Below are 20,015 nucleotides of genomic sequence, written 5' to 3'. Positions count from 1 at the left end.
GCTAAAAAATACAACCATATATCTCCTGACCTGTTGTCCCTGAACTGACTTCCATATGAAGCTCGGATACAGTTAAAAATTGCATGCATGGCACACAAAGCCATTCACTTCAATACCCCGCTGTACCTCGACAAGAAACTGGAGCTCTCATGTGGTTTGAGAGCCTCCAGAAGCACCAGCACCCTATTGCTCAAACCACAAAAATTAAAGAAAATAAAAACCTACAATCGAGCCTTCTCAGGTATGGCACCGAGGATTTGGAACTCCCTCCCCCCAAAGTCAGGGTGAATCCCTTAACTGTCCTCTTCAAAAAGGAAGTCAAAGTGCTCTTGATTAAGAAATTTCTGCCTTAGACTGGCTATTCCATTGGATATTGAGGTCACAGTCGCAGATTTGTGGCCCAGCTGCCAGGGTCACGAGAATGCCTGGCTTTACACGACTGTGAATTTTTCGCTTTGTTGGTTCTGTTTTGATTGCTTGTATCCCTCTTGATGTATAAACTGTATAGCACTCTGATAACCACGGTGGTCATGTTCACGCTATAGAAAACTTTCTAAATAAATAAATAAAAGTCCATGTTTCTTGGAGTATTATTATGTCATGAATGTTAATGTTTGTGTAATCAGTGTCACCTGTCTTTTGAGGAATACCTGCCAGATTCCAGGAGAAAGTCTTAAGTTCCCAACCTGTGGGTGGGTTTCCTCAGTTAACATGAATTGTTTTTAGTTAATCTGTTTTTCCATAGTTTGATATGCCTACTGTGTATGCGTGGCGGAGTGCACTCTTCTGCACTGAAGGCAGTTCTTTCCCTTGGTTATCCATGGTTGCCGCTGTGGCTGGATTAATTAGATGGGGTGAGAATGTTCAGGTATAACAAGTGCAATTGGAATAGTTTTGTAAGGTGATTGTGCGGTAGTAATATCTGCCGGCTCTGGCCTCCAACATTAAGGCAACCTTTACTCTATTCAGGAGTATGAGTATTATTACCCTATCCCACCCAAAGTTCAAATTGAAGACTCTTAAAAACACATTTATGGGGAAGGAGAAATCAAATTTAAATTTAAACTAAATATGAAGAACACAACGGAATTACAAAAAACATACATATTTAAAATTAGTATTCCAGAAGAGTTGAGACACACATATTTTGAGATCAGGTTGAGTTCATGCTAAAAGTTACACCGACTGGGAAGTAGGTGCACCCATGTACAGAGCTTTGTGATAATCAGGACAGCTTATTGGAACTGCTGTATCTTTTGGAACACCATCACCTCTGTGGGAGCCCTCCAGCGTGCTCTTTCATTTAATGGGAGAAACCTCTTTAGACACATTAGAGGGCGGGACCTCAACTTTGGTCAGCCACTTGTCTACCTTAGTGATGTGTTGGTGCTAGTGGTGGAGCAGGTAAAACGAAATTTTGTATACCTTCTCTATTTTGCATGAAAATACCAATTACGTCATCATTCTAAATACTAACCTGTATTAATTGTTTGGAGTGTTATTACTAATCAACTTTACACCTTGATAAACACAAGATACACGGGGACTGGATTGCTAATTGCATGGCTGATAATTTCAATTAATAACTGTGGAATGCATATTAACTGTAGAATGTGTTAGTATAGAAAATTGCATGATTTATGTTGCTTTTGTGATGGTTTGTGCTCCTGGTATTGCGGAATAGTGAATATTATTGCTTTAAATGTTGCTATAAGCTAGGAAAATACTAAAACATATTGGGATTAGTGTGGGGTTAACATTAGAATCTTCATTTCCGTATATTAATTATTATTTTTTTGTTTGTTTTGCTTAAGTTGGCATTCGGGCCTACTAGGCTGCACTATTCAAAATGGAGTTCGGAAGTGGCCACTGTCGTGTGAGCGCGATGTCTACTGCGCAGACTTGGATGGCTCTGAAGATCTCCAGGCGACCTCCAAGGCGGGCACTGTGTTCCTTGTCAAGGATAGGAATGTGGAGGATTGCCAGGACTTGGCTAGTGTGAATGACAGAAAATACAATGGTGACCTGTATCCAGAGGTCTACATGTTGATACTTCGTAACTTTTCGCATAAGAACTGTACAAACTAAAGGATGACATATTCAATTCCCTGAGAACCAAGAAAGCCTGGGAACCGAGTTCAATATTTCAAATTTTAAGCGTTTAGCCAATCAGGAGTCTTCTACTCCTAGAGATGTTGCGGATTATCTTGGAATTTATTATATAAGGGGAGCTTTAGAAGTGGGTGGGTAGAAGTGCGTTCTGATTTTCCGTTGGTGATTGCTGCTGAGGAGAGTCGATTTGCTTGCACGATTGCCTGGTCCATTGATACCTAAGGGACTGTGTCCTGCTGAGCGAAATAACTTTTCCCAGACTTATTTGGGTCTTAGCCTGCAATTGATTAGACGTTTTCACCAGAAGGGATTGATTATGCAGGGCTGACGGGTTTCGGGAAGTGGTCACCGATATCAGAATTTAGGTAAATATAATGGTTATGTAAATTGGTAACAAATATTCATGGAAACTCTGATTTGATTAAATACCGACTATGCCAATGAAAGTGAATTAATTAGATAAACTAAACATTTATTAACAAATTATGAGTCCGTGATTCTTTAATAAGGTATTGATTAATTGAAAGGTTCCGAAAATTTAAATGTGTCTTAGGTGGTTCTAAATCACCATCAACCAGTCCAACTAATTCGTCCATCGACCAAGTGGTAGAGTGTCTTGATGCTAAAGTTAGGATCCTATAAGTGTAGATATATATATTGTATATAAATGTAAAGAATTTTCTTCCTATAGGTAATAAGGTACCCCCACATGTCCAGCGCTTCTTTCCTCCTGTGCGCAGACTCGGAGTGAGACGTATGAAGGTTGGTGTTATGGGCCCCACCAATGGATGCGTGTATGAATGAGTCAGTGTGATGACAGGTCTGTGACGCAGGGAGGATATGTAAATTTGCCCTTTCCACTGGAGCAGTTTTCTGGTAGCAGATTGATGGTTTTAATGTATTGGTTTGGCGATTATTGATTCTTGATGATTGATTGATTATTGATTCATGTTCTAACATTCTATGTTGAGTCGCGTTGTGTTCTATGTTGTTTTTGAAGACTTCTGGGATGTAGGAAGTTGGATACCCTGTACGTACACGGGGAAAACGTGTGGCAAGTGAAGTCGCACGGTGTGTTGTCTTGTTGCCCTGTAGGTACACGGGGAAATGTGTGGCAAGTGAAGTCGCACAACGCATTGTCTGGTTTCGAATTGGTAACATCGTCGTGTGTTATCGTTAGGGACATTTCTGTGTGAAAGTGCGTGAGTGCAATAGCAACAGGTTCTCTCGTGAAACTCTGGCCTTAATTCTCAGGAGCAGTGTAGTCTCCACATGTGTTTTATCCCCAGAGAAACGGTTAGCCTTTTTGCTTGTTAGAAGGGTAAGGTAGAGGGAAGTGTTACTTTGTCGGCGAACTGAATAATTCTGTGGTAGGGTAGAGGTAAGCGCTGCCAACTGGAAATACAGAATTCTTGTGTAAATGAATAAAACTATTTCTTTGGTCTAGCAAAACAGGCAATGGTGGTGTTTTTATGTCGTTACTAACAGATGTTTGATTGAAGAGAATGTAAGAGAAAGTTTGCCGATAAATTTTGTAAAGGAGGGGACAGCAGAAGCAGGAGTAGCGAGACAAGCAGACGTCAGAAAGACCGCGCTGGAATTGGCCAGCCATAGAGAGACGATGTTTTCACGGACTGGTGCGCTGGTGTACGCCGCGCTAGGAGTGGAGAATTGCCAGTGTGACGTAGACACAGGATTGGTGCATTAGTGTGAGTCGCGCTGGGATTGGACAGCAAACAGAATAGTCGTAGAGTAGCGATTCAGGAAATCTAGCGATTCGAGATTAAAGAATAAGAGAAAATGATGTATTACGATCCACCAGAGAAGGAGAAAAAGTCATGGTTCGGAAAGATTAAAAGCTTATTTAAAAAGGATAAGCCAATTGTGACTAGGGAAGGACAGATCCTTCCTCCACCGAAGTCGCCTGCATCCTTTATGGTAGCAAAATATGGATACCATACATGTATTTGGCTAGATAATTGGGCAAAGTTTACCAAAGAAGATGGAGTTCTAGCATTTCCAGAAAGTGGTTTGTTCAGTTTAGCTGTATTAAGGAACCTAAGAGAAAGGATGATGAGGTTAGAACCGAGACCTAGACCTACTCAATTTGAAGCTTTAACGGAATGGGAAGAAGAGATGTATGAAAGAGAACAACAGCGGAGTGGCGGAAGGTATAATTACATGTTTGGTAGACCGTGTGGACGGGAAAGTCATGATGACAGAATGAGGAGATGGCGGAGTGCAAACATGACTGATTGGATGTTTCCATTGAGAAATGCTGAAGAGACTAGTGGTAGAAAGTGTACAGAAAAGAGAAACAATACAATGTCAGAAGGTTACAAGTATTGTGTGAATGAGTCGGAGGATGATGTGCTAGAGGACATGTTCTATAAAAATCCTCCCCCGTATCAACCAAACTCCACGTTGCTGACGCCGAGTGCGCCAGTAAAAGAAACACCGCAAAATAAAACTTTTGAGCAAACGCCACCTGATTTAGGGAAAAATAATCAATTTCGAGACTCTGAAATAGCACAACCTGTCAGGGTGGTAAATGAAAATTCAGCTGAACTGGCTAGAACTACCCTGGAGTTAACTGAGAAAATTAGGGAATTAACCAAAAATATGGAAGCCGAAACCGTTCCTGTAACTATAGGACCAGTGATGCCTGTCTTTGATAAACAGAAAGATAGTGAGCATTGTTTAACAGTTCCTTACAATAGTAATAAACAAATTGAGACGGGAAAAAGAGATTCAGGAGAAAATCCATGGGGAAAATGAGTAGGTACCTCAGGGTTAAGTACTCCAAGAAACCTGACAATGAATCAAAGTCCAGCAAGTACGACGCTGATGACAACAGAATCAGCATCAGAGACCCCAGAAAGAAGTATGGAACGAATAAGGAATGAAACACTTCCTGTAGCTCCCACTTCTGATGAATTAAGCGATTGGTTAACGAGTTTACAGCAAAAAGATACAGAACCTCAACCTTTAGATGTGGCAAAATTAAAAATAACATTGGAAGAATTAATAGTAGGGACTATTCCAACCAAAAAAATAAAAGCATATCAGGATGTAGAGCTAATGTTTCTTTGTAAAAGTATAACTTGGAGAGCGAGGAGTTTCCTTGAGAAACTGGAAGAGACAGAAAGCGAAATGGGCATTGACTTTGAGAAAATAAGATCGTTACAGAGGCCGTATAGAGTAGATTTCTCTGAAAAATATATTGAAAATTTGAATACTGCAGGAATGTTAACTCAAATCAAAGAACTGATTGCCTTGCTAAGGAAATGGGGTGATGTAGATAGATGGAAAAGCAGGTGGTTTCGAAAAAGAGATGATACAACAGAAAAGACCTTTTCGGCATTCCCTGTAAGAGAAAAGGAGGGTGTAGTCACAGAATGCCCTATGAGGGAGATTCCGGGAGGCGGTTATGTGCATGTTCCCTGGACTAGACAGGACATTTTATCATTTACAAATGATTTCCCCAGACTCAGGGAGAAGCCTGTGGAGTGGTATCGACAAGTGGAAAGGTTTGTTAAATTATCTAAAGTATTGTGGATAGATTTGAATGGTCTGTTTGATGTAATTGTGCCGGCAGATCTATGGGCGGAATGTAAAATTACAGTAGGTTGGCCCACTCAAGAGTATCATAGGGATCCTAAAACAGGTGCCCCTGATCCAGAAGTAATGAGGAAGTATGAACAGGTAATTACTTTTTTGAAAAATAATGTCCCTCCCAAGGAAACTGATTGGGTAAAAATTCACCAGGAAGTTAAAGAATCTGTCCACGCCTATTATGAAAGATTGCTGTTGGCTTTTAAGCAATACAGTGGTGATGAGAAATTGAGTGATAAAGATTTGTCATTTTGTATATCGATTTGTGTATGGGTTGAGACCTGAAGTAAGCGAAATTATTAAACAGCATACAGTAGTTTGGCAAAATAAAAAGATAGATGAAGTACTGAGACTTGCGAAAAATTTTAACGGCGAAATTGAAGCAAAGCAGCCCAAGCTGAAAGATAAAGCTATGTGGGCTCAGGTTAAGGTAGCGGAAAGGCAAGAAGCCCAGCTGATCGAACAAGCAAATGGCATGGGCCAGGTGAGACCAAAGCCTAATATTGGAAAAGCAAAGGGACAGATTAGTTTAGACAAAGCGAAAAAGAAGTGGCCGTGTCATAATTGCGGAAAATTAGGGCATTGGAAATCCGAGTGTAAATTGCCCCCGAGTGCTAATGGCGATGATGCATCATTGAATCCACAGGTGCAGAATGAGGTGAGTTGTCAACCGCCGTGACAGCAGCAGGTTGTTGCCCAACAGTGTCAGGTGCCAAAGCCACCTTTTCCACAGAGCGTAAACCCTCAGAGATACAGTAATGAGACAGGATTCTAAACGAGGAACAGGTAACAAAGCTACCGCGCGCTAGTGCTGTTTCGCAGTATTGGCTGCAGCGCGATGAGAGTGAGTCAGAAGAGAGTTATAGACGGTGTCGAGGAGAGGAAGAGGAGTGCGTACTTGGCGCAACTCTAGAGGTAGACCAGGCCATTTTGTTGATGGAATGGTAAATGATGAAAATATTACTTTCCTAGTAGATACTGGTGCTACTCGTTCAACTGTTAGATCAGCTGACGTCAAAAATCTTCCTCTCTCGGATGACACAATCCAAGTAGTTGGAGTCTCAAATAGACAAATAAAAATGTATCTTACTGAGCCTGTTAAAATTAAGATAGGGAAATTTACTGACATGCACCGTTTTGTCGTGTGCGATACAAGCCCTGTAAATTTGTTCGGGAGGGATTTGTTGTGTAAGATGAACTGCACGATTGTTTGTACTCCGGATGGCATAGCTTTTGAAACTCCTGATGAGGATGTACTGTATAAAATGACCATGGCCAATATGAAACCCGAAGTTGCTGAGGCATTTGTTGTATTTAACCCCGAAGAATTGCCTCAGGAATTAAAGAAAACAGTGAGACCTGAAGTGTGGGATTTCACAGGAGAAGATATGGGATCGATGAAAAAGGTAGACCCTGTGAAGATAACTGTAAAGGAAGGAATAAGTTACCCAAATATTCCCCAATATAAATTGACACCAGAAATAATTGCCGGAGTGACTCCTATAATAGACAAAATGATTGAACAGGGAATTTTGAGAGAGATAATGAGTAGTCCATGTAATTCACCAATTATGGGTTTGAAGAAGCCTAACGGGACTTTCAGGATAGTGCAAGATTTGAGAAAAGTGAATACAATTGTTGCACCGTGTTGTCCCATTGTACCAAACCCTTCAGTGATCCTATATCAGATTCCCCATGAAGCAGAATGGTACACGGTCATTGACCTGTGTCACGCTTTCTTCTCTATCCCATTGCACCCTGACAGCCAACAGATTTTTGCGTTCTGGTTCGATGAATGTACCTTGGCATGGTGCCGAATCCCACAGGGGTATACAGAAAGTCCATCAATATTTAATCAGATCCTAAAGAAATCCCTGGAAGACTTGAAAATGCCCGAAAGCTCAGTACTAGTGCAATACATCGATGACCTACTGGTGGCATCGAGAACCCGAGAAGCCTGTGTGGTAGATACAGTTGCATTACTGAATCATCTTGCGGATGGAGGACTTAAAGTATCCCCATCGAAATTACAATTTTGCAAAAAGGAAGTACAATATTTAGGCCATAAAATTGAGAAAGGTCTGAGAAAGGTGACTGCAGACAGGCTCGGAATAATAAAGGGAATGAGAGCACCAATGACTCAGAGAGGTGAGAATGTTTCTTGGAATGGTTGGATACTGTCGTCAGTGGATCAGTAACTTTTCGCTGATTGCAAAACCTTTGGTACGCTTGACAAAGAGTGATGTGAAAGACCCTCTTGAATTGAATAAAGAAGAATTGAAGGCTTTTAAACAATTGAGAGACAGCCTGTGTGAAGCCCCGGCTCTTGAAATGCCTGACTATGAAAAAGAGTTTGAGCTCTACTGCAGTGAGAGAGATGGATGTGCACTTTCCGTGTTAGTACAGAACCATGGGAAATTAAGAAGACCAATTGCATATTTCTCAGCTGTATTAGATCCTGTAGCTGTAGCGTTGCCTGGTTGTTTGAAAGCAGTGGCTGCTACCTGTAAGAGTTTGGAACAGGGTGAAGGAATTGTGATGGGATACCCTGTAAGAGTGTTTGTACTCCATGACGTTGCGATCCTTTTAACAAGGAGCCGCACTAAGTTTATGACGCATAGTCGTCTAAATATGAGAAAGCCATTTTGGGTGCTACGAATGTTAGCCTCGTGAGGTGTCTCAATGTGAGCCCCTCAACATTGCTGCCTGATGCTGTAAATGTGGAAGTGAAGGATGACGTGGATCATGATTGCCTGGAAGTGCTCGACTTTAGCACCAAGCCACGTCCGGACATAAAAGATGTACCTCTGAAAGAAAGTGACTATGTGATGTTTGTGGATGGGTCATGCCTGAGAACTGAAGAAGGAATTTTGAGTGCAGCGTACGCAGTATGTTCTGTAGCGGCTGTTTTGGAAGCGTCATGTTTGAAAGGAGTGAGATCAGCTCAGGTTGCTGAATTGTTCGCATTGACTAGAGCATGCAAATTAGGAATGAATCTGAGAGTCACTGTGATTACTGATAGTCAGTATGGATTTGGAGTGGTGCATGATTTTGGGCATATTTGGTCCCAAAGAGGATTCTTGACATCGAGTGGAACTCCTATAAGGAATGCGGAAGTGGTTGGCAAGTTGCTTGAGGCGATACAGCTGCCTAAGCAATTGGCGGTAGTAAAATGCGCAGCCCACTCAAAGGGTGCTGACTACATATCTGCGGGTAACGGAATCGCAAATGACATAGCGCAATATTGTGCGCGCAACCAAAATTTAGTCAAACGGAATCGGGAAAAGGAAATGAACTCATGTCCCTTACTTTTTACTAACACTGTGAGTACTTGGGAGGAAGTGAGGCAGTTACAGGAAGAGGCAGGAGAAGAAGAAAAGAAACAGTGGATAAAATCAGGATGTGCACCACGAGAGGCAGACAGAGTTTGAGTTTATCGGGATGGAAGACCAGTAATGCCTGATAGCATGATCTCTACAATGGCACGGATGTACCATGGACAAGCACATGTGGGTAGGGATGCCATGCTCACACTTTTCAAACAGACCTGGTATAATGCAAAATTCCGGCTAGTAGCTGAGAGCCTTTGTCAAAGATGTCTAAAATCTCAGCAATACAATCCAGGAAGAAAAACAGTGGTGAGTTTGGGAACCATAGGATGGGAGGGAGGTCCTTTCACCAGAATGCAGATTGATTTCATTGAAATGCCCCCATGTAATCGACTAAGGTATGTTCTAGTAGTTGTTTGTCTGTTTTCATGATGGGTGGAAGCATACCCGACCAGAAGGAGTAATGGGGTTACAGTAGCGAAACTCCTATTGAGAGAGTTCATCCCTACGTTTGGCTTCCCAGTTACGATTAAATCAGATAGAGGAAAGCATTTTGAGAATAAAAACATAAAATTGATTTGTGAAGCATTGAATGTACAACAGAAACTACATTGTGCCTACCGTCCAGAAGCTTCTGGAGTAGTGGAACAGATGAATGGCACCATTAAAAACAGATTGGGAAAAATGTGTTTGGCCACAGGTTTAAAATGGCCTGATGTCTTGCCTCTAGTGCTCATGACTATTAGATCGATTCCTGATAGGAATACTGGACTGAGTCCCCATGAGATTGTTATGGGTAGAGCGATGAGACATGTTTTCATTCCTGTCAATAAACTACTGCCTATATCTGATGACTTTGTGTTGGATTATTGCAAGGGGTTGGCTGATTCCGTTCATTCTGTGTTTCATCAGGTTGGATCGGATGCAACCACCCTTGAAAAGAAGCCAGCTCATGATTTGAGTCCAGGAGAATGGGTGAGGATCAAAGTGCATAGAAGGAAAAATTGTCTGGTCCAACCACGTCAAGTGATTTTGACCACGACGACGGCTGTGAAATGTGCCAGAGTAAGGAATTGGATTCATGCGAGTCATACTCTCCGGATCCCTAGTCCTGTAAATAGACCTGTGGAAGAATATTTGGGAGAATCGGATACCAGTTCTGAGTCAGAAACAGAAGAAACCAGAACAAGACAAGCTCCGAGAAGGGGAGAGTTGGAACCAAGTCAAGTTCCAGAACAAGAGAATTTGCCGTTAAGGAGACGACTGGAAATTTCTAACACTAGCTCCGAATCAGATACTGAACAGGTGAGAGTACAGGAAAAGGTAAAGGAGAATATTGAGAAAACTGGCAAAGAAATCCTTGATAAAGAAGCCCCACATGCAAGTACCAGAGAAATTCCACCTGAGGTCATAGAACAAGAGGGTGAGGAATTAGATACAGAGAGTGAGGGTAAGATTATTGCGGAAGACCCCCGAGGAGGTGTAGGGACTACACACATCCATGTGGAAGAAGGGACAGTAAGTCAGCCGGAAGATGGCATGGAAGAAACACGAGGAGGGACAATTGTAGACAGGGAACAGGAGGTCGTGAAGGAAAAATCCAAAGAAGGTAAAGGTCAACCCGAGACCGAATCTGAAGAAAGTGAAGGAGAAGCACAAGAAGGACGAGTCTTGAGGAAGAGAGCTTGGAAAACCGAGCGAGGTGAGAAGGGAACTAGGTTGAAAAGGCCATCAAAAGAGGAAATTTGGACAAACAAAATAAAAAGACTGAGGTATTGATTGACAAGAGTGAAATCATCTAAAGCAGAACAAGTGAATGAAGTGTCCAGTCAAGAGAGATCAGAAGACACTGATCAGGCACACTTGAAGAAAGAAAAGCGAATTAAGACACCCAACCAGAAGTATAAGTCACCGGAATGGACGTATGTGGCACTTCCTGAAGTACAAGAGGAAGCAGACAGCCAAGAAAGTCTAAGTGTGACTGAACCGGAAGTGGTTGAAGAGGAAGAAGATTTGGAAATCCTGAGAGTTATCTTGTCTGATATCGGAGAAGAGACGGATGTTCAGGAAATTCTGAATCAGGATTGTGAAAACAAGGTAAAAGACGATCAAATGCCAGAATGAAGCGACGAGAGGAAATTGCAGAGAGATTGAATTAGCGGATAAGACATATAACCGAAAAGAAACCAAGTAGGCGCTTAGAGCCTTGGGTTTAGACAAAAGTTAGTTGTGAATAAAAGAGGCTAAGACAAAAGACACTGATCATTTCCGAAATGGCAAACACTGAAGGTAGAAAACCTATATGTGGGTTCCTTCGAAGATGGTGCAAGGTGTGCTGCTGTTGTACAGGATTACTAATGCTTCTTTGGAGTGTATTAGCTATTGTAATTTCATTTAGAGTAACATTTGAAAGGGTAGAAAATCACACTGAAAACAAGACTAATATAGAAAAGGTTTATGGTACTCGTGCAACTAGATTGGTAGATAGAACCGACTCACATAAGGATAGGTCTATAGCTGATTTTTCTAACAACGTTTTTTCGAAATTATTGTATGAATATGTAAAGACTATGGATGTTAGAGGTTGTTATGTTTGTATGCAGTTACCTGCATCAGTATCAGAGGGTGTTACCTATCACCACCTTCCTGTGACATATGGGATAACTTGTAGTGTATTAGCGAGTTTGTTTTATAAAACAAGGAAATTAGACTATTATGACTGTGATGTAGATAATATTTTCTCACAAGTACCTGTAGTTCCTGAACTAAATAAGATAAAACCTGGTAAAGTTTTAGGTGAATATTTCTTAGAAACTAGAGAATTAACTTTAGAGGAAGTGTTTAAGAATAATCTTACTTGTAGTCTGAGAAAAGAAGAGAAGACCTTCTTGGACATGGTTGAAGAGAGGAGAATTAAGATTAAGGCTCCCAGTTTTCCGTTTTTACTGATTTTTACAGATAAATACAGGCAGAAAACAATGTATTTCCTCTCTGTATTTATTTTTAAAAAACTGGAAAAATACAGAAAATTGGGCTTCTTGTGCATGACTCTCCATGTTGTCTTTCTGCTTTCCAGGACAACAGCTGAGCAGATACACAGAATGGGAAGTTACGAAACGGGTCTAGATTTCCCTGACTGCAGGCGTATGTTAATATATATTAATATTATAATGCTGATATTTGCCTGTGGGTGTAATGTTTCACTATATTTGGCTGCCTAATTTGCTAAAACGCGAAAAGTAGCAAAGTATGAGTGCATGTTTATCAGTTAAATAAATGTGGAAATATAGCGTTTTACGGCTCTATTTTTTCCCAAACACAAAATAAATATGGATAAATACCAATAAGATGGTCAAAAAATAAATATGGATAAATACAGACGGAAATGCTAAAACAATAAACACCATAAAACCGGGAGCCCTAATTAAGATGCAAAGAAAGATATCTGAGGGAAAAGAATAGACAACAGTTTGGGATGTTGAAAAGGAAAAACATTTGAAGGGAGAAACTAGTCCGGCTATGGCTTTAGATTGGCCTCAGAAAGGAAAATTGTGTATTAGACGAAATGAAACCGTTTATGACAATTATTTTATAGGTGCGAGTGAATGCCATGATGTCTATAGAATCATGGGAGGATGGGGATTTAAAGGAGGAAACTATCCGGTATTCCCTAGGTTACATTTCATCTGCGGGAACAAAGCTTATTATCGATTACCGGACCATTGGTATGGCACATGTTACCTAGGCCTGGTCTTCCCAAAAATATTTCATGTGGGAAGGGGACAGAGATGGTGTGCATGAGATAGGTAGGCATCTAACACGTACAAGGAGGGAAAGTTGGTCAGAGATTGTAGAGGATATTTTTGGAGCGCTGATACCAGCCATTGGAATATCTCTGAATGCGCATAAAATTTGAAAATTGTCTACAGTAGTGGATTGCTTATCGACAAGCACTGCTGGAGGGTTCTTACTGGTGAATACCGAAATGGTTGCCATGAGAGCCATGGTGATGCAAAATCGACTTGCCCTTGATATCATTTTGGCAAAAGAGGGAGGAGTCTGCGGAATGCTGAAAGTGTAACATTGTTGTACTTACATTCCTGACGAGAGTCAAAATTTAAAGAAATATATGAAGAACATAACAGATTTGCATGAGGAAATTGTTCCACTGGAGGTTGAAAGTGTTTGGGAAAGGATTGGTAAAGGGTTTTCTACTATAAAAAACTTCTTAATCAAAATAGGTAGTTCATTTGTAGGTAAGATTCTAATGCCAGTGACTTGTGTGGTAATACTAATATTGATTTTAAGATTAGGATGTGTATGTATCAAAATAAGAAAATTACAAAATAAGATAAAAAGGGAAGTTGCGAAAAGAAAGAGAAAAGAAATGAAAGAAAGAGAAGTAGAAGATATAGAACTGAAAGAATGGAAAGAAAGTATGTATAAGAAGACGAGAGGATGAAACATGAGAAACTATGATGTAACACAATTGAGTAAGAGAACTGAGAAATCATTTCCACCAAATTTATGAAATTTAAGGGTGGTTGTGGTGATATTAAACATCACCAAAGGGGGGATTGGTGGAGCAGGTAAAACGAAATTTTGCATACCTTCTCTATTTTGCATGAAAATACTAATTACGTAATCATTCTAAATACTAACCTGTATTAATTGTTTGGAGTGTTATTACCAATCAACTTTACACCTTGATAAACACAAGATACACGGGGACTGAATTGCTAATTGCATGGCTGATAATTTCAATTAATAACTGTGGAACACATATTAACTGTAGAATGTGTTAGTATAGACAATTGCATGATTTATGTTGCTTTTGTGATGGTTTGTGCTCTTGGTATTGCGGAATGGTGAGTATTTTTGCTTTAAATGTTGCTATAATCTAGGAAAATACTAATAAATATTGGGATTAGCGTGGGGTTAACATTAGAATCTTCATTTCCGTATATTAATTATTTTTTTATGTTTGTTTTGCTTAAGTTGGCATTCGGGCCTACTAGGCCACAGTATTAAAAATGGAGTTTGGAAGTGGCCACCGTCGTGTGAGCGCGATGTCTATTGCGCAGACTCGGATGGCTCTGAAGATCTCCAGGCGACCTCCAAGGCGGGCACTGTGTTCCTTGTCAAGGATAGGAACGTGAAGGATTGCCAGGACTCGGCTAGTGTGAATGACAGAAAAGACAATGGTGACCTGTATCCAGAGGTCTACATGTTGATACTTCGGAACTTTTCACATGAGAACTGTACAAACTAAAGGATGACATATTAAATTCCCTGAGAACTAAGAAAACCTGGGAACCGAGTTCAATATTTCAAATTTTAAGCGTTTAGCCAATCAGGAGTCTTCTACTCCTAGAGATGTTGCGGATTATTTTAGAATGTATTATATAAGGGGAGCTTTAGAAGAGGGTGGGTAGAAGTGCGTTCCGATTTTCCGTTGGTAATTGCTGCTGAGGAGAGTCGATTTGCTTGCACGATTGCCTGGTCCATTGATACCTTAGGGACTGTGCAATTGATTAGACGTTTTCACCAGAAGGGATTGATTATGCAGGGCTGACGGGTTTCGGGAAATGGTCACCGATATCAGAATTTAGGTAAATCAAATGGTTATGTAAATTGGTAACAAATATTCATGGAAACTCTGATTTGATTAAATACTGACTATGCCAATGAAAGTGAATTAATTAGATAAACTAAACATTTATTAACAAAGTATGAGTCCGTGATTCTTTAATAAGGTATTGATTAATTGAAAGGTTCCGAAACTTTTAATGTGTTTTAGCTGGTTCTAAATCACCATCAACCAGTCCAACTAATTGGTCCCTCGACCAAGTGGTGGAGTTCCTTGATGCTAAAGTTAGGATTCTATAAGTGTAGATATATATATTGTATATAATGTAAATAATTTTCTATAGGTAATAAGGTACCCCCACATGTCCAGCGCTTCTTTCCTCCTGTGCGTAGACTCGGAGTGAGACGTATGAAGGTTGTTGTTTTGGGCCCCACCAATGGATGTGTGTATGAATGGTTAGTGTGATGACGGGTCTGTGACGCAGGAAGGATATGTAAATTTGCCCTTTCCGCTGGAGCACTAGTCCATTAATTTTAAGTTCATGTTGATAGTTGTATCCTTTAACGGATGTCAATCCCTGTATGTCAACGTTTTTATGACATCACCTCCTGTGATGTCATCAAATATGCTAATTAGTTCTGCTCTTTAAGAATTTTTAAACTTTAAGGGCTGTCCAATGCACATGTAATGTAAGCCGTGTTCCTCTAGTCCCAGCTATACAGTTAACAGCAGTTCGTAGGGTGGTGTTTGGGACCTTTAAAACTATCTTTACAAAGAAGGGCATGCTTCTAGACTAAGAGGGGAGATGGCTAAAACTTCAGGCGGCTCTATATGAAACGCGGTGGGAACAACACCAATGTTACTGCGCGAATGACTTCTTTTCTAATAAATTATATTTTAAACATATTTAACAAATTTAATAGTTAACATCTCCGTCATTGAAAGGCCTATAGGAAGTAATCACTGGCTACACGTAGTGTGGGGTTTCGGGTAAGGGGGCGGATTACGCGCGCAAAGGGTGGGTACCAGAGTGCACAGAATATACCCCCTCCTCAATAAACGCGGGGCAGAACGGGGGAGCTAGCGATGTGTATTCTCTTATGTCGACAATACCCATAATGCATTTCCGCCGCTCCTCCTACTTTCCATAGTTGTGCCTCGTCTCAACGGCTTTAATAACCTGGGGAGGAGGGTGAACCCGACGTATGTAAACCATGATCAGAACATCAGAGGGAACTGCTAATATTGCGCGTATTTGATAGGTAATAGGAGCTGAAGATCAACTTCACGCGCGCAATTGCAGTAGTCCGTGTACGTCAAACGTACTGTTATAGGTAGTTTCAATATTCTTTAGAAAGATTGTTAACGGTCTTCTCCAACCCTCAAACACAGGCAAAAGGGCACGATTTGAACACACGCATACAGGCACGATACAGACAGCAGCGTGCACTGTACGGTGTTCATGAAGTGCGATATTTTCAGCTGTTAAAAGTGTGCGAGAGTTGACAAACACATTAATCATAACATACCTGCAGCGGGTACATGAGACCTCCGCCTCCACTCTCCCGACTCGCTTCAAGACATGTAGCCTAGCAGTATAAAATGGCAAAAGGTTTCTTTTCCAACCTCAAGCCGCAGCAAAGGACCATGGGAAAAGAATTTGCATACTGCTTGTTTCAGCCCACTCCGGGAGGCGTTTTTTTCTATGCCCTGCTTCACCAGGAAGCCCCGAAGCCTGGCCTCCCCAGTTCAGCGAACAGAGGGGGGCGTCTTACGGGGCGGCCTGCCGCTTTAAGAACGGGTTAGCTGAGGGGGTGCGTGCAGTTTTTGTAAACATGCCTATGCAAATCCAAGCCCCCATGGTGCTTTGCGGCAGCACTGGCAGACGGAAGCTTGGGGCTGTCGGCAGAGGAGGGGCTGGAGGGATTCGAAGGAGTACATCATGTAATCGGAAACCGTGGAGCGGTGCTGGACCCGAACCTTGTTCGTTCCCTCTGTTGTTTTTTGGAACAACCTGGTTTTCTAACATTTGTAGGCCCTAACCTATTTCTGTACACTGTGAAAGGCAATTTCAAGACTGAATCATTGTGCGATTGTTGTCATCAATTCATCTAGTACTCTGAGATGCAGCAGGACAGGGAGTAGCTGCACCGTGACATGCAGCAGGACGAGGACTCGCTGCACTGTGACATGAAGCAGGACAGGGAGTAGCTGCACTATGACATGCAGCAGGACGACGACTCGCTGCACTGTGACATGAAGCAGGACAGGGAGTAGCTGCACCATGACATGCAACAGGACAACGACTCGCTGCACTGTGACATGCAGCAGGACAGTGAGTAGCTGCACCGTGACATGCAGCAGGACGAGGACTCGCTGCACTGTGACATGCAGCAGGACAGGGAGTAGCTGCAGCGTGACATGGAGCAGGATGAGGACTCGCTGCACTGTGACATGCACCGTGACATGCAGCAGGACGAGGACTCGCTGCACTGTGACATGCAGCAGGACAGGGAGTAGCTGCAGCGTGACATGGAGCAGGATGAGGACTCACTGCACTGTGACATGCAGCAGGACAGGGAGTAGCTGCAGCGTGACATGGAGCAGGACGAAGACTCGCTGCACTGTGACATGCAGCAGGACAGGGAGTAGCTGCAGCGTGACATGGAGCAGGACGAGGACTCGCTGCACTGTGACATGCAGCAAGACAGGGAGTAGCTGCACCGTGACATGGAGCAGGACGAGGACTCGCTGCACTGTGACACGCAGCAGGACAGGGAGTAGCTGCACCGTGACATGGAGCAGGACGAGGAGTTGCTGCACTGTGACACGAAGCAGGACAGGGAGTAGCTGCACCGTGACATGGAGCAGGACGAGGAGTCGCTGCACTGTGACACGAAGCAGGACAGGGAGTAGCTGCACCGTGACATGCAGCAGAACGAGGACTTGCTGCACTGTGACATGCAGCAGGACAGGGACTCGCTGCACTGTGACATGAAGCAGGATAGGGAGTAGCTGCACTGTGACATGTAGCAGGACGACGACTCGCTGCACTGTGACATGCAGCAGGACAGGGACTCACTGCACTGGGACATGCAGTAGGACGGGGACTTGCTGCACTGTGACTTGCAGCAGGACGGGGACTCGCTGCAGCTGTGTCTGAACTGGGATGGCGAAGTGAGCTAAAGAACGATAATAGATTCAACCCAGATCTGTGACTGGGGGGGAGTGTCTGAAAAGTTTCAGCGCTCCGTCCATCATCTTGTGTTTGCTTTGTTCTACTTAAGATGGCAGGTTATGCCCAGACGTGGGTCCCTTGCTCACATTGGCACTGGATTCAAGCTAGCCTGGCTGATGAGGGCTGTTAGCCCGAAACCGGTCCCAGGAGGCTTGTTTCTGGTCCAGGGAAGATATGGCTTGGCAGTTCAGGCTAGACTGTTCCTATGAGGCACAGGGTCAAGTCTGATTTGCACATAGCTGTGTCTGAACTGGGGTGGCAAAGTGAGCTAAAGAACAATGATGGATTCAACCCAGATCTGAAACTGGGCATGAGTGTCTGAAAAGTTTCAGCGCTCCGTCCATCATCTTCTTGTGTTTGCACTGTGACATGAAGCAGCATAGGGAGTACCTGCACTGTGACAAGCAGCAGGACATGGACTTGCTGCACTGTGACATGGAGCAGGACGAGGACTCGCTGCACTGTGACATGCAGCAGGCCAGGGAGTAGCTGCACCGTGACATGGAGCAGGACGAGGACTCGCTGCACTGTGACATGCAGCAGGATAGGGAGTAGCTGCACCGTGACATGGAGCAGGATGAGGACTCGCTGCACTGTGACATGAAGCAGGACAAGGACTCGCTGCACTGTGACACAAAGCAGGATAGGGAGTAGCTGCACCGTGACATAGAGCAGGACGACGACTCGCTGCACTGTGACACGAAGCAGGACAGGGAGTAGCTGCACCGTGACATGCAGCAGGACGACGATTTGCTGCACTGTGACACGAAGCAGGACAGGGAGTAGCTGCACCGTGACATGCAGCAGGACGACGATTTGCTGCACTGTGACACAAAGCAGGACAGGGAGTAGCTGCACCGTGACATGCAGCAGGATGACAACTCGCTGCACTGTCACACGAAGCAGGACAGGGAGTAGCTGCACCGTGACATGCAGCAGGACAACGACTCGCTGCACTGTGACACGAAGCAGGACAGGGAGTAGTTGCACCATGACATGCAGCAGGACGATGACTCGCTGCACTGTGACATGAAGCAGGATAGGGAGTAGCTGCACCGTGACATGCAGCAGGATGACGACTCGCTGCACTGTGACATGCAGAAGGACGGGGACTTGCTGCACTGTGACTTGCAGCAGGACGGGGACTCGCTGCAGCTGTGTCTGAACTGGGGTGGCAAAGTGAGCTAAAGAACGATGATAGATTCAACCCAGATCTGTGACTGGGGGTGAGTGTCTGAAAAGTTTCAGCGCTCCGTCCATCATCTTGTGTTTGCTTTGTTTTACTTAAGATGGCAGGTTATGCCCAGACGTGGGTCCCTTGCTCACTTTGCCACTGGATTCAAGCTAGCCTGGCTGATGAGGGCTGTTAGCCCGAAACCGGTCCCAGGATGCTTGTTTCTGGTCCAGGGAAGACATGGCTTGGCAGTTCAGGCTAGACTATTCCCATCAGGCACAGGGTCAAGTCTGATTTGCACATAGCTGTGTCTGAACTGGGGTGGCAAAGTGAGCTAAAGAACAATGATGGATTCAACCCAGATCTGGAACTGGGGATGAGTGTCTGAAAAGTTTCAGCGCTCCGTCCATCATCTTCTTGTGTTTGCACTGTGACATGAAGCAGCATAGGGAGTACCTGCACTGTGACAAGCAGCAGTACATGGACTTGCTGCACTGTGACATGGAGCAGGACAGGGACTCGCTGCACTGTGACAGGCAGCAGGACGAGGACTCACTGCACTGTGACTTGCAGCAGGACGGGACTCGCTGCACTGTGACATGCGGCAGGACAGGGACTCGCTGCACTGGGATGTGCAGAACACTGGAGGTTCAATGGACTGTGAGAGGCAGCAGGTCGGGCTCGCAGCACTGTGGCTTGCAGCAAGATAAGGACTTGATGAACTGTGATAAGCAGCAGGATAGGGACTCGCAGCACTGTGGAAATCTCATTCATCGCAAATGGATCCATCCCTAGTCCACTTGTTGGTCTTCTTGCATACGGACACTAAGGACCGATTCAGGTTTGGAAACAAAGGAGAAGTCACTGATGAATTTAGTATCGATCTGGGGGTTCACCAGGGGTGCGTTTTAGCTTGACTTCTTTTTATTTTGTACATAAATGATCTTAGTAAGGAGC

General features: G+C 43.3%; 1 protein-coding gene across 2 annotated transcripts in view; it reads right to left on the bottom strand.

Annotated features, from left to right (window-relative positions):
• The window catches only part of SNAPC4 (small nuclear RNA activating complex polypeptide 4), a 267,076-nt gene extending 250,585 nt beyond the window's left edge, over positions 1-16,491 (bottom strand). The window contains exon 1 of one of the 2 annotated variants that reach the window (XM_085613150.1): positions 16,176-16,491. The gene's annotated coding sequence lies outside the window, so the exon portion shown is untranslated. The remainder of the gene's footprint in view (positions 1-16,175) is intronic. The other variant, XM_085613161.1, reaches the window with a different exon arrangement.
• Positions 16,492-20,015: the final 3,524 nt, after the last annotated feature.

This window comes from Triturus cristatus, chromosome 1_2, assembly GCF_964204655.1.
Source record: "Triturus cristatus chromosome 1_2, aTriCri1.1, whole genome shotgun sequence".
In the NCBI taxonomy this organism is placed as follows: domain Eukaryota; kingdom Metazoa; phylum Chordata; class Amphibia; order Caudata; family Salamandridae; genus Triturus; species Triturus cristatus.
The sequence above is the reverse complement of the archived record's forward strand: the minus strand, read 5'-3'. Positions and strand labels throughout refer to the sequence as shown.